Raw genomic sequence first — 14692 nt, 5'->3', positions numbered from 1 at the left:
CAAGTTAATAGAAAATCTATTCAAACAATAATGAAAAAGGAAAAGTTTCACCCATACAAAATCCATTTCGTACAAGAGCTAAAGGAAGATGATTTTGATTGTAGAGTTGAATTAACCGAAATTATTATGAACGGAATACAACAAGACGGAAATTTTATCAACATGATTTTGTTTTCTGACGAATCTAAGTTTTGTTTAAATGGTCATGTGAACAGACACAACAGCGTCCAGAAAAACTATTTTTTGGTTCTTTTTTTATTAATGGGAATTTAAATTCTGGGGGATACTAAGCTGTTGCGGGAACATATAGGTACTGCCTAGACTTAGAAAATTGTTTCCCAATTACCAAAATCCGGAATTACCAGCAGAAACTGTTTGGTTTCAACAAGACGGCGCTCCACCACATTTTGGACGTCAAGTACGACAGTACTTAAATGAAACTTTTCCTGGCAGATGGATAGGGCGAAGGGGTACTATTGAGTGGCCTGCTAGGTCACCGGATTTGACACCGTTTGATTTTTTTTTGTGGGGCTATTTGAAGAATCGTAACGAAATTGCTAGCATTCGTCCAGAAATTCTCACTAACTCATTACAAAATGTTATTCAGCGTCTTTTTTATTGCCAGGAGAGCATTTTGAGCATCTTTTGTAGAATATAGAAGTTAAATTTTGGTTTCGGTTGTTATTGGCTAATTTATTTATTGTTTAATAATTTATTTTGTTATTTCAATCAGAAAAAAAGCTGTATTCAAAAATGCATAAATTGTAGGGTAGTGCCATTTAAAAAAATCAAGTTGGCCTTGAATCTCGAAAACAAATGAAGCAGAAATATACCTAATTTCAGTTGATTTGCACAATTGGTTCTCAAGATATTTAACCATTTCCACACATGCTAGTGACCCTGTAGGTATACAAAAATTACGCATTTAAAATAATTAAAAAAAGATGAGGCCCGACAACCTTAGTTTTTGAGACCGCATTATTTCAAAAAAGAACATTAAGAGAGCGAGCACAGCGAGCAGGTTTAGATGTTATTAAAAATTACTGGTTAGTGGTCCTGGGACTCCTGGGAAGCTAAATTCTTAATAAGGATTTTTTTTTAGTCTTTAAAAAAGGTGAATCCTAAAAATGTTGATTATCTACTAAAACTGGACAGATTCTGGTAGTCTAAATGTGCTCGCTGCGCTCGTACTCTAAGGGCGTTTTTTTAAGCCTAGAGATTTATTTTTACAACAGAATCCAAACAACTTCGCTGAATCCCTTTCTTGCACATTTCTATAAAAATAAAGCTGAAAAAACAAGTTTAAAATGCGAGCGCAGCGAGCACATTCAAGTGTTATGTAAATAAATATTTATTGGTGTCCCTGACAAGCTAAATTATTATTAAAATCAATTTTCTTGTTATTTAAAATTTTGAGTTTAAAGATTGTTTGTGTTCACTAGCGTCTGTGGGATTAAAATATCCTGAATGTGCTCGCTACGCTCGCATTATTTGGAGTCTAATTTCTTCAGGGAAGATCTCGAGACTTATTGTAATGAAAAAAAAAAAAATGTTTTAATGACACTAAATTGATTAACAAAAGAGCATTCAGAATGCGAGTGCAGGGAGCACATTTAGGTGTTATTAAAAATTATTCGTCGGATGTAATTTAAAAAATGTATTTACTGGTGTAGCTGAGAAGCTATAAATTGTTAAAACAATTTTGTTATTTTAAAAAATGCGAGTTAAAACAATGTTTGTGATCACCAAAGTCTGTAGAACTGAAACTTTCTGAACGTGCTCACTGCGCTCGTATTCTAAAGATTTCTTTTTTTAATGTAATAAGTCTAGGGATTTATTATTACAATAAAACCTAGACAGCTTTGATGAGAATAAAGCCGAAAGAAAACCAGATTAAAATGCGAGCGCAGCGAGCTCGTTCAGGTATAATTTAAAAAATTATTGATTGGTGTCTCTGAGAAGCTAGATTCTTAAGAACAATTTTGTTGTTACTTAAAAGTGTAAGTTTAAAGATCGTTTGTGACTACTAATGTGTGTGTGGGACTGACAAATCCTGAACGTGCTCGCTACGCTCGCCCTTTAGAGGTTAATTTTTACGGAATAATTTACCTTCACAGGAGTTCTTTTAAATTATCATAATAAAAACTAAGTAGTCTTGCTGATCGTTCACTCGCAAATGACACTAAATTAAATAGGAAAAGAACATTCAGAATGCGAGTGCAGCGAGCACATTTAGATGTTATTAAAAATTATTGGTCGGTGTAAGCTAAATCATTATTAATGGGGTTCAGGAGATATAATTTAAAAAATATATTTACTGGTCTTCCTGAGAAGCTATAACTTGTTTGTGATCATCAAGTCTGTAGGACTGAAATTTCCCGAACGTGCTCACTGCGCTCGCATTCTAAAGATTTCTTTTTTTAATGTAATAAGTCTAGGGATATATTATTACAATAAAACCTAGACAGCTTTGATGAGAATAAAGCCGAAAGAAAACCAGATTAAAATGCGAGCGCAGCGAGCACGTTCAGGTATAATTTAAAAATTATTGATTGGTGTCCCTGAGAAGCTAGATTATTAAGAACAATTTTGTTGTTACTTAAAAATGTAAGTTTAAAGATCGTTTGTGACTACTAATGTCTGTGGGACTGTCAAATCCTGAACGTGCTCGCTACGCTCGCCCTTTAGAGGTTGATTTTTCTGGAATAATTTACCTTCACAGGAGTTCTTTTAAATTATCATAATAAAAACTAAGTAGTCTTGCTGATCGTTCATTCGCAAATGACACTAAATTAATTAGGAAAAGAACATTCAGAATGCGAGTGCAGCGAGCACATTTAAGTGTTATTAAAAATTATTCGTCGGCGTAAGCTGAATCCTTATTAATAAGAGAACTTTTTAGCGCCTAAAAAAGTGAATTTTGAAAATCTTTGTGAATACTAAAGCCGGTGAGAGTCCAAAAGCCTGAAGGTGCTCACTGCGCTCGCATTCTAAAAGTTTGTTTTTTTAAGTAATTAGTCTAGAGATTTATTAACACAAGAAAACCTAAACAGATTGGCTGAGATTCTTTCTTAGTCACTTCTATAAGACTAAACTACAAAAAAAGAACGTTTAGAATGCGAGCGCAGCGAGCACGTTCAGTGTAATTAAAAAATTGTTAATTGATGTCCCTGAGAAGCTAAATTATTAAGAACAATTTTTTTGTTATTTGAAAACGTAAGTTTAAAGATCGTTTGTGATTACTAATGTCTATGGGACTGAAAAATCGTGAGCGTGCTCGCTACGCTCGCCCTTAATGGTTGATATTTGAAGTTTTGAATTTTGAAATAATTTACCTTCACAGGGAGTTCTCTTAAATTATCATAATAAAAACTAAGTCGTCTTACATTAATTAAAAAAAGCATGCGAGTGCAGCGAGCACATTTAGTTGTTATTAAAAATTATTCGTCGGTGTAAGCTGAATCATTATTAATAAGAGAACTTTTTAGCGCCTAAAAAAGTGAATTTTGAAAATCTTTGTGCATACTAAAGCCGGTGAGAGTCCAAAAGCCTGAAGGTGCTCACTGCGCTCGCATTCTAAAAGTTTGTTTTTTTAAGTAATTAGTCTAGAGATTTATTAACACAAGAAAACCTAAACAGATTGGCTGAGATTCTTTCTTAGTCACTTCTATAAGACTAAACTACAAAAAAAGAACGTTTAGAATGCGAGCGCAGCGAGCACGTTCAGGTGTAATTAAAAAAATATTAATTGATGTCCCTGAGAAGCTAAATTATTAAGAACAATTTTTTTGTTATTTGAAAACGTAAGTTTAAAGATCGTTTGTGATTACTAATGTCCATGGGACTGAAAAATCGTGAGCGTGCTCGCTACGCTCGCCCTTAATGGTTGATATTTGAAGTTTTGAATTTTGAAATAATTTACCTTCACAGGGAGTTCTCTTAAATTATCATAATAAAAACTAAGTAGTCTTAAATTAATTTAAAAAAGAATGTGAGTGCAGCAAGCACATTTAGTTGTTATTAAAAATTATTTGTCGGTGTACGCTGAATCATTATTAATAAGAGAATTTTTTAACGTCTAAAAAAGTGAATTTTGAAAATCTTTGTGAATACTAAAGCCGGTGAGAGTCCAGAAGCCTGAAGGTGCTCACTGCGCTCGCATTCTAAAAGTTTGTTTTTTTAAGTAATTAGTCTAGAGATTTATTAACACAAGAAAACCTAAACAGATTGGCTGAGATTCTTTCTTAGTCACTTCTATAAGACTAAACTACAAAAAAAGAACGTTTAGAATGCGAGCGCAGCGAGCACGTTCAGGTGTGATTAAAAAATTGTTAATTGATGTCCCTGAGAAGCTAAATTATTAAGAACAATTTTTTTGTTATTTGAAAACGTAAGTTTAAAGATCGTTTGTGATTACTAATGCCTATGGGACTGAAAAATCGTGAGCGTGCTCGCTACGCTCGCCCTTTAGTGGTTGATATTTGAAGTTCTGAATTTTGAAATAATTTACCTTCACAGGGAGTTCTCTTGAATTATCATAATAAAAACTAAGTAGTCTTAAATTAATTAAAAAAAGAATGCGAGTGCAGCGAGCATATTTAGTTGTTATTAAAAATTATTCGTCGGTGTAAGCTGAATCATTATTAATAAGAGAATTTTTTAGTGTCTAAAAACGTGAACTTTGAAAATCTTTGTGTATACTAAAATCGGCGAGAGTCCAGAAGCCTGAAGGTGCTCACTGCGCTCGCATTTTAAAGGTTTGTTTTTTAAGTAATTAGTCTAGAGATTTATTAACACAAGAAAACCCAAACAGATTGGCTGAGATTCTTTCTTAGGCACTTCTATAAGACTAAACTACAAAAAAAGAACGTTTAGAATGCGAGCGCAGCGAGCACGTTCAGGTGTAACTAAAAAATTATTAATTGATGTCCCTGGGAAGCTAAATTATTAAGAACAATTTTGTTGTTATTTAAAAATGTAGGTTTAAAGATGGTTTGTGATTACTAATGTCTATGGGACCGAAAAAACATGAGCGTGCTCGCTACGCTCGCCCTTTAGTGGTTGATATTTGCCATTTTGAATTTTGAAATAATTTACCTTCACAGGGAGTTCTCTTAAATTATCATAATAAAAACTAAGTAGTCTTAAATTAATTAAACAAAGAATGCTAGTGCAGCGAGCACATTTAGTTGTTATTAAAAATTATTCGTCGGTGTAAGCTGAATCATTATTAATAAGAGAATTTTTTAGCGCCTAAAAAAGTGAATTTTGAAAATCTTTGTGAATACTAAAGCCGGTGAGAGTCCAGAAGCCTGAAGGTGCTCACTGCGCTCGCATTCTAAAAGTTTGTTTTTTTTAAGTAAATAATCTAGAGAATTATTAACACAAGAAACCCTAAACAGATTGGCTGAGATTCTTTCTTAGTCACTTCTATAAGACTAAACTACAAAAAAGAACGTTTAGAATGCGAGCGCAGCGAGCACGTTCAGGTGTAATTCAAAAATTGTTAATTGATGTTTCTGAGAAGCTAAATTATTAAGAACAATTTTGTTGTTATTTAAAAATGTAAGTTAAAAGATCATTTGTGATTACCTGATTACTAATGTATGAGGGACTAAAAAATACTGCGCTCACATTCTAAATGTTTGTTTTGTTTTTAAGTATAAGTCTACGAGATTTCTTTCTTAGTCACTTCTATGACAGCAAAATACAAAAAAAAGAACGATTAGAATGCGAGCGCAGCGAGCACGTTCAGGTTTTATTAAGAAAATTTATCTAAAGTCGTAACATTTTCAGGAAATTGGGGCGTTCTTGATTTGATCAGTAAAATAGATTACTTAATGAGTAATGATAAAAACTATGAATTCATGACAAAGTCATAATGTTTTGCTTATTTTTAATAGGATTTACTCGGCAAAACTTTGAGATGGTGTCGTCAATTTTTGGGAGGACGTAAATGGATGTACTTTGATTAACGATTTTCTATTTATAATGCTTAAGAATGTCTTAAAACTTTTGGAAGATTTCAGACACGATTTTGATTTTTTTGTTTTTCAAAAAATGGATGTCTCGGCTAAAAACTAAACCCGGATTTATAAACTACACGTGCAGGAGTATTTTTTTACAATTTTGAGGTAACGTCATCAAGAATAACGAAGTAAGTGCGACACAAAAGCAATGTTTGGACTCTGTACAATATTACGTATGGTAATAATTAATTAAACGAATTAGTAATATATTATAACAATAACAAGCAATTACAAATGACGAGAAAACGTGATTTAGTAATTGCTTCTATTTAACTCTTTTTTATGATACTCCCTATTGCTCAGTATATAAAAGAAGCCAAAACCCCCGGATTGTTTCACATTTTTGAAACAAAAAGACACTAGAAGTCCCCAAAATTTTTCCAGTTTATAAAAAAAAAATCAAAATTTATGGATCTCCCAAGATTTTTTCGAGTCTATCAGAAACAACATACTTATTAAAAGAAGGAAGACACTAGGTCCCCTTAGGTCCTTTCAATAAAAAATTCCTTCAAACTATGTATATAAAAAGTGCATTTACATGTTATTTTACTTTTGTGTTTAAGTAACACCCTATATATTTTTTAGAGATTCTTGTACATTTTTTTTTTCCTGAATTCATTGATGTATCGTGGTCATATTTTACGAAATACCAACCTAGCTGTGGAAAAGATTAATATAATTTTTGTGTCAAGACGACTGTGATGAATTTATTAACAACAAATTTAGTCACTTTATGCCAAAATTTTAGTAATCAAGTTTGACAATTTTTGTAACTTTATTAATTTAAATCAGAAAAACAAATTATTAGTGTTTGAAAATATTATAGAACGATACATCAACGAATTCAAAAAAACAATCTCTACAAGAATCTCTAAAAATATATACAGGGTGCCACAAAAACAAGTTCAATGTTCAATGAACGTTAAGCACTAAATTTTCAAATCAAATCGTAGTAGGTACGTATGTTTAAAATTAAAAAATATAAATACCAAAACAATATTTATAGATATAAGAAGTCAGCAAAAATAACGAATTTCGTCTCTATTACAAAGAAAATTGTGTCTATTATTATTTTATTTTCGTATTTTCATGGTACATACGATAATGAAACAAGCTGTCAGTATGATTTCTTTGCGATTTTGCTCACTCGAGCGTAGAAAAATGTGTAAGAAACACACCGTATAAAGGTATTTTTACACTTACAGCGACAGTAAATTTCGCAAATAGTGTCCTGAGTCACAAAAAACGTATAAAGTGTAGTGCGTATGTAAATGTACCTAAATGACAAGCACTTCTTCAAGAGTATGTACTTGGTTATTTTTTGCGCTTTTTGACGAAACTGAAACTCTGAATTTGACGCTGAAAACGATATTTGAGTAAAAGGAAAAAATTGAAAACAGTTACGAATATGAAAAAAGACCAAAAGGAAGGTAAATTACTACACTAAAGAACAGAATCAAAGTGAATAACGATTTTTAAAAACTCCTAGTGATTAAAAGTAAATTTGAAAACTAGAAAAAACCCTCATTCCATTTTGTCAACGCACATACGTTAAACCTGGATAAGATTCATCGTTGTTTCATGAAGTACTTATCATACAGAAATCAGGGCAGTTATCCTTATATAGGAACTAGTCAGGACTATTATCACAGCATCAAATGACTTCACTGGCTCAGAGAACAAGTCAACGATGTTTTCAATTCACATTATCAAATCTTGTGGGAAACATACCCCCCAATCTTAATTTCTGGGTTTCTAGGTTTCTGTTGGACAAATAAAGCTTGTCATTATCATTTTTGTTAAACAAATAAATACGAAGCTTTTTTGGTGAAGACTAAAAGACGGAATGTGCATTAAGTAAGAAAAAGCAAGTGAATGACAAAAGTACAAAAACATTATTACATTAAGATACAAAACCCTGGAATATGACTTACGAAACAAAAATACAACGACTTTTTCGTCATAAAAATAAAATGTAACAGGAAGTAAATTGAAAATATTGGAACTAAAAACACGGGAAAAACGAAACGCAGCAGAATTTAATACAATGTAGCATTTGAGTAAAAGTGATACACAATTATTTCATAAAATTTAAAAAGTTACCATGACTGGTACTGAAATATCTGAACATAAAGAATATCAATTACGAGCGAAGAAAGTGACATTTTCTTCCAGAGCTCTAAATGGAACTAAAAACGTTATTTAAAAAATTGTTACGTAATTGTGCAGATGTCTGAAGCAAGTGATTTATGGCTTTTTTTGTTACCCAAACGACAGGATGGAACAAACATTGAGGTCCACAGTTTAAAAGTCCACTTTCTGGATTTTCAGTGTCACGCATTTTCTTGCCTTTATTTTATGAATAATGAATACAATTATTTTAATATAAATATTGCTACGTAAATTACAATCTCGACTCAACTTTATTGAATAACAAACATAATTATCCATTTTCCACAACATTCTAAGGTTGATCGTTTCGAGCGCAGTTGCCCTATTGACCACCCATTTCTCCTCCAATCAAATAATTACCCGACTCCTCAATTACCTCCAATTATCATTACTAAACACCCATAAAAATAACCACACTAATACCCACAAATCAATCATTAATCACAAACCCGTCAATTATTCTCCACCAGGACAGTTTCAAGTTCACCGCATCGATAACAACCAGCGATAATTTTTTCCACGACTTTTTGCCAACCGTCTTTTTTTGCCGCAACAGCAAATCTTGCGAACTCTGCTCGAACCGAACGAATTTAAATGCAGTTTCCGGCCTGAAAAAGCATTGAAATCACCCGTCGGTGGCGGCGCGAAATCCACCCCCGGCGTCGGCGGCGCGCTGAGTAAATCTTCCGGGACACCGGAACCCGGAACCGGTCAAGTTCAACGCTGCACCGAAAAATAGTCGACGGGTTTGTCGCCCTTCGGGGGTGCGACGAAAAAAAAATGTCTCCGTCGGCTAAAAATGACAAAGTTGAAATTTTCGTCTGAGGGTCACGATATCCATATTCGACCACTACGAGTAGCTCGTAGCTCACGAAAATATATACAGTGTGTACTGTTATAATTTATAATTTAAAAAATAAATGTATTTGTGTGACATTCAGGTTCCAATTAAAAAAATTCAGGTGCCCGTGACGTCAGCACCGCCGTTCCCGCCAACTACACACAACAAAAACTTTACCTTTTTTCCTTCACCAAAAAACCGAAGCACTTCTCACCACACACACAACCCTATGACGCCCGTCGAGCCTCTCCAACTGTCAAATCCTAACCTCCAAATTCCAGGAAAAACTAAACCACACTCGCTATCACCATCCCGTTTATCCCGTCGCAGGATCCTGCGACAATCCCTCAGGAATCCTGCACATAGCACACGAGCACTAGTTCGCCGGCAAAAAGCTCGCGAACAAAAACCACAAACAATGTTTTTTGGGTGTAATTTTTTTTTCAAACGCGCGCGCGCTTTTTTTTATCTAAATTGTCAAGTTGGCTGTTACCGGAAAGACGCACTTTTGTCTAGGCTATGTTTGCAGCGAGCGCCGCGATCTTACACTACTCGATATGTGTTTGAATTCGGTGGCTGCGGGCTCGGGCGCGTCCGACTGCGCTCGGCTCGAAGCTACGCCTTCGACGTATTAAAACAATGCACCGAGAGAGAAAGGCGATGGAGTGTGCGTCGACGGGAGAGAGATACGCGACAAAAAGCGATAAAGAAAGATTTATGCGGGAATTATGTTAGTTTGAAAGGGATAATGGTATGTGCAGAAAAGTAAAGATATAAATTACACAAATTACTGATTTAATTGTTAATTTCGCGTTTTTATAACTCCTGACATGCGAGGTTTTTTCGGATTTTTTCTAGTTGGCGCGGTGTCGTCGCCTGCTCGATTTTTGATCGAAAAGTGGCGAAGCGAATACTTCCGGTCTGGTAATTGTTGGCTTGAATGCTGTGACGAATTTTTGGGTAAAAAATAATGGGAATAAATCAGGTCATCATCCCTTTAATGGGGAAAAAATCAAGCGTGAATTCGGGGGGGAAGGGGGTTGTATACTGGTGACCTCCATTGGGGTCCGCTGTGGATGTAATAGGTAAGTGGGATGACTTGAGGAAATTAGATTAGAATTTCGTCGGGTTTAATGGAAATTTGTGATGGTTTCTTTGATGAAAGTGAAAGTTCATTCGGTTGTATTGATGCAAGCGAGATTAATCGTGTGTTGATAGTGAAAAGTTTTTTCGCTGACTCGTATGGGTTTATGAATATTCAGGAATTTTGTTCTGGATTGTTGTGATTTTGAGGCAGTTGTACTATAAATACATAAAAAGTAGGAATTCGGTTCGGTATTCCAAACATTTTAAATACAATATACGATTGTCGTTATGTAGAGAAACAGCGTGATAAAAGATATGATTACGAAATTTGGTAAACTGTAACTGCATGAACCGTCTATACAAATCTCATTTAATTGCATAAATTGACACTCGTAATTTGAAATTTATATTACAAAATTGCTATTTCATTTTCGTAAGAACTAACATTGCACCTCGACTAAATAGACAAAAACTCAAATTGGTCTAACCGGATATAATAGTACACCTGTATTGTGTACGGAGTAGCAAAAATACCGTCCACACTTTTTTTGGTGCTTAAATAAATACTAGTCATCTAAATACTGTTTCTTTTTTATATAGATAATATACATAGTCTGCATTACAAGTATGTTTTTAGATTGCAGTTCCCATAATCTTAACTATCAATAATATAGTTAATCTAAGTAAAAAACTGATAAAGATCTAAGTCTTTTGTTTGAACCCTAGAAAAACAAAAATGATTAAAGTAAACACATATATGATCATAAAAGTTGTCTCTTCAAAAATAGAACTCAGCTATCAATAATAATAAAAAAAAAACTGCGATATTTTCAATGGGCAATTCTGGACAAATGCTATTAAAAAAATGTCTTTAGTTAAATTTCGAAGATGGTCGAAAAATTTCAAAATTTGCATTTCGAAATTATAGCGTTTTTATGGTCTCGGATTTTAGAAATATCGGTTTGAAATGAAATTAACTAAATTATAGTACAGTTAAGTAGGTATAGTAGTAAGTTTTGGTTAAATTAAAAACTAGATTTCCTTACAAATTTTTATAGTTCCATAGGCTAACCATTATTTATAGCCAATAACTCACAAAATACGTCTCTTTAAAAAATATTTTCTCTGTAGTTTCAGGGTTGTAGATCTTGGTATTCAATTAATGGTCATTAACAGGAAATGGTTAAAAATTGTCTGCAACCTTCTTGTTCGTCAATAATTACAATTTTACATAGTGAAACACATATGAACTATAGTTAGTTAAAAGATAAAATTCTCCAAAAATAAATTAATAGTTGATCACGAAACAAGTTATAAAGATAGTTGTACAAGAGGAAAATGAAATAAATTCATAACTAACTAATTTTCTGTAGTTAAGTATAAGTACTAGGTAATAAATTCTTGTCAACAAAAATTTTTATTGTTGAAAATAACTAATTATAAATAACAGCAAAAACTGTTAACCTTCTGAATGGGCTTTCCTTACAGCTTTTTGAAATTCCATAGGTTAGCCATTATTTATAGCTAACACTGCAAAAATACTTGGGAAATATGAAGTTTTCTTTAAAAAAAATACTCTCCTTACACTTCAGTCTAGCATAAATTGACATTCAATTAGGAAAAGTTGCTTAACAGAAACTAATTAAAAATTGTCTACCTAAAGTAAAATTTTTTGTAAAAATAGCAAATTATAACTAACAGCAAAAATTACTCCTTCTATCTTTTTAAAATTCCAGCGGTTAACCATAATTTATAGCTAATAGTTTCAAAAATATGTCTGAAATATCAAGCTTTCTTGAAAAAAAATCTCCCTATAGTTTCAGGTTTCCTTATTATGACATTCACTTACGTTAATTTACAGCAAATTGATAAAAGCTGCCTGGAAAATTTTGGTTCATCCATTTTGAACCACCCGGTGTCTCGAAAATGAATTATTAACTCTCGGCTAGTAAAAAAAATCCTTCTCACATTTTGGTGGAGGTACAATGATTTTAAAATTGGTTCTTTTGCTACGTTTAACAACTAAAATCGTCAAAGTTTTCAAAACCCTACATTTAAAATGTTCGCACTTGATTTGAGGTCCCCTGGTGTTTTATTTTCGGATAAATTTACAGGAATCTGGTGCTTTGTTGTTGGATGAATTTTTGAGTATTTTATTTTTTACGAATTCGAAAAGTCGGCAGTGCCGTAGTGTTTTTTTTTAATTCGGGGTACCCATGCTGTATTATTTTGAGACCCCATGGAAATTTTTTCTGTAAATTATTTAAAACAATTTTGGGATACTTTGGTGTTCTATTTCTGGAAAAAAACAGATCTGACCTACTTTTAAGTTAATTTTGAGACTTCGTTTTTTTTTGAAAAATTTAAAACGATCTTGTTTGGAAACAATTTGAAAGTACTTTGGAGCATCTAGTGTCTTTTCTTATAATAATTTAATTACATTTCTTAGAGGATACGTCATTTGCTAAATTTTTATTTTTATCTTACCAGGTACTATCCCCGCCCACCCACCCTCTCTTTTCTTAGAGGATATATCGTCTCTCTTAAATTTATTTATTCAAGTCTTCCAAGGAATCGATGACGTCATATTAACACATAATGTCAAAAAAGTCTCCGCAGAAATCTGTTCTAAGAAAAATCAGTTATAAACCGTTCGAGATGTTTTTCGATAAGTGAGCTTTAACGTTTTTTTCTCTGATGTGATGATGTTTTTCGACAAAGGTAGGCCATGTAATCTACTAACTTGGTTGGCAACCAATTTCGTATATGCAAACATCTCTAATGAAAAATTAAATTCATCATTTTGGATTAAGTTGTTGCAAGGTTAAAAATCTGACAAAAACTGTAACACTGCTGCCACTAATTTCACACTTTGTATTTTCCATTCCAATACCTAAGTGCGAGTCAAAGTACTGAAGCAAACAATTATTATTTCAGTATTTAATAGACGTTACGGCATCTCCTCAAAATTTTTAACAACAAATATTTTTAAAATTTTATAAAATCATATAATCCTACAGTCCTATGAATCCGCGTTTAGTTTTAATCACAATTGTTTTAGAGAAATGTTTCTGCAATATTCGCTGCGTGTTCTGTATAACTGTGTTGTGGCAGCTTGGGGTGGAGTGCCAACCAAGTGTTCGAATAAAATCTGCGCTAGTGAGGTTCGAATCTCACTCGCATCCTCGTTACATCTTTTTTTAGGAAATCAAAAACGATTCATCCTATTTACTAGAAAATTACAGTGATGTCACACTACAAATAATTCGAATTTTTTCGAAGTATAAACATAAATACTCAAAGTTAACCACGTAATTACTAAGAGTTCATTTTTTCGTTAAATTTATTTTCTATCGTTCGCACTTTTCAAATATCATAATTGTTCAAAGAAGCGGGATTTGTTTCAGTTTCGACCAGTTTTTTTAAAATATAAAGCCTTCTTGGAAGCCCAAAATGTATTTTTTAAAGAATGTGAAACCGTCTCGGTGATCCCAATTGTCTTTTTTAAAAATGTAAGACCTTCTCGGGGGCGCCAAATGTTTTTTTTAAGAGGGGTCAACTGTTAAGTTAATTTTGAAACCTCGTTTTTTTTTTTAAATTTAAGTGATCTTGTTTGGAAGGAATTTGAAAGTGCTTTGGAGCTTCTAGTGTCTTTTCAATAATAATTTAATTAAATTTCTTAGAGGATACGTCATTTGCTAAAATCAGTTCTATCTTATCAGGTACTAGCCCCGCCCACCCGCCCACTCTTTACTTAGAACGTATCTCATTTGCTAAAATCGTTCTTATTTGACAAAATCAGTCTTATCTTGGCAGCTACTAGCCCCGCCCACCCACCCTCTCTTTTCTTAGAGGATATGTCATCTGCCAAAATCGTTCTTATTTTAGCAAGTACCAGCCCCGCCCACCCACCCTCTCTTTTCTTAAACGATGTTTCATTTGCCAAAATCAGTCTTATCTTAGCCCCGCCAGCCCACCCTTTTTTTAGAGGGTATGTCATTTGCCAAAATCAATTTTATCTTAGTACTGTAGCATAACTTACTGTGGTGTGGTGTTTTTAAAGCGTAACACAGCGTTTTTTCAACGGAATACCCAATATACTGGGTGATCTTGGTTTCTGGAGTACTAAGGATTTAATTTCATATCAATTTTTATTACCCAATATATGTACTTTTAGTTTTATAAGTATGTTCTGACTGACCTCTCTTGGGCTTTGTAAGCATGATTGATTTTCGAAATTCGAATGCGACGTTGCCAAGTTATTTCAATTTTCTTAAAATTTTTTATCACCAGAAGGCTTCACAAAAAAAGCATTTTGATCATTTTTAAAACCTGGGTTAATATATTTTATGGAAAGATAAATGATAATACGTGCTTTATTGTGATATAAATAAAATTGGGTTTTAATATACAGAGTGTTCATTAATTTATACTGTTTTCAAATAACTATCGATATTTCAGTTTTTTGACGACATACCTGTATTTTATTATCGCCTCTTATTCAGTTTCTTGTATTTTTTTTACTAAAATAGAGTAAACTACAGTAGTAAAATGCTTGTTCTAT

At 33.0% G+C, this 14692-nt stretch overlaps 1 protein-coding gene across 1 annotated transcript in view; it reads right to left on the bottom strand.

Annotated features, from left to right (window-relative positions):
- The window catches only part of LOC135139885 (zinc finger protein rotund-like), a 296081-nt gene extending 286506 nt beyond the window's left edge, over positions 1 to 9575 (bottom strand). Inside the window, exon 1 of the mRNA XM_064070240.1 lies at positions 9220 to 9575. The gene's annotated coding sequence lies outside the window, so the exon portion shown is untranslated. The remainder of the gene's footprint in view (positions 1 to 9219) is intronic.
- Positions 9576 to 14692: the final 5117 nt, after the last annotated feature.

This window comes from Zophobas morio, unplaced genomic scaffold, assembly GCF_036711695.1.
Source record: "Zophobas morio isolate AGI-343-1 ecotype UQ-CSIRO unplaced genomic scaffold, CSIRO_AGI_Zmor_V1 ptg000038l, whole genome shotgun sequence".
NCBI classification, from domain to species: Eukaryota; Metazoa; Arthropoda; class Insecta; order Coleoptera; family Tenebrionidae; genus Zophobas; species Zophobas morio.
The sequence above is the reverse complement of the archived record's forward strand: the minus strand, read 5'-3'. Positions and strand labels throughout refer to the sequence as shown.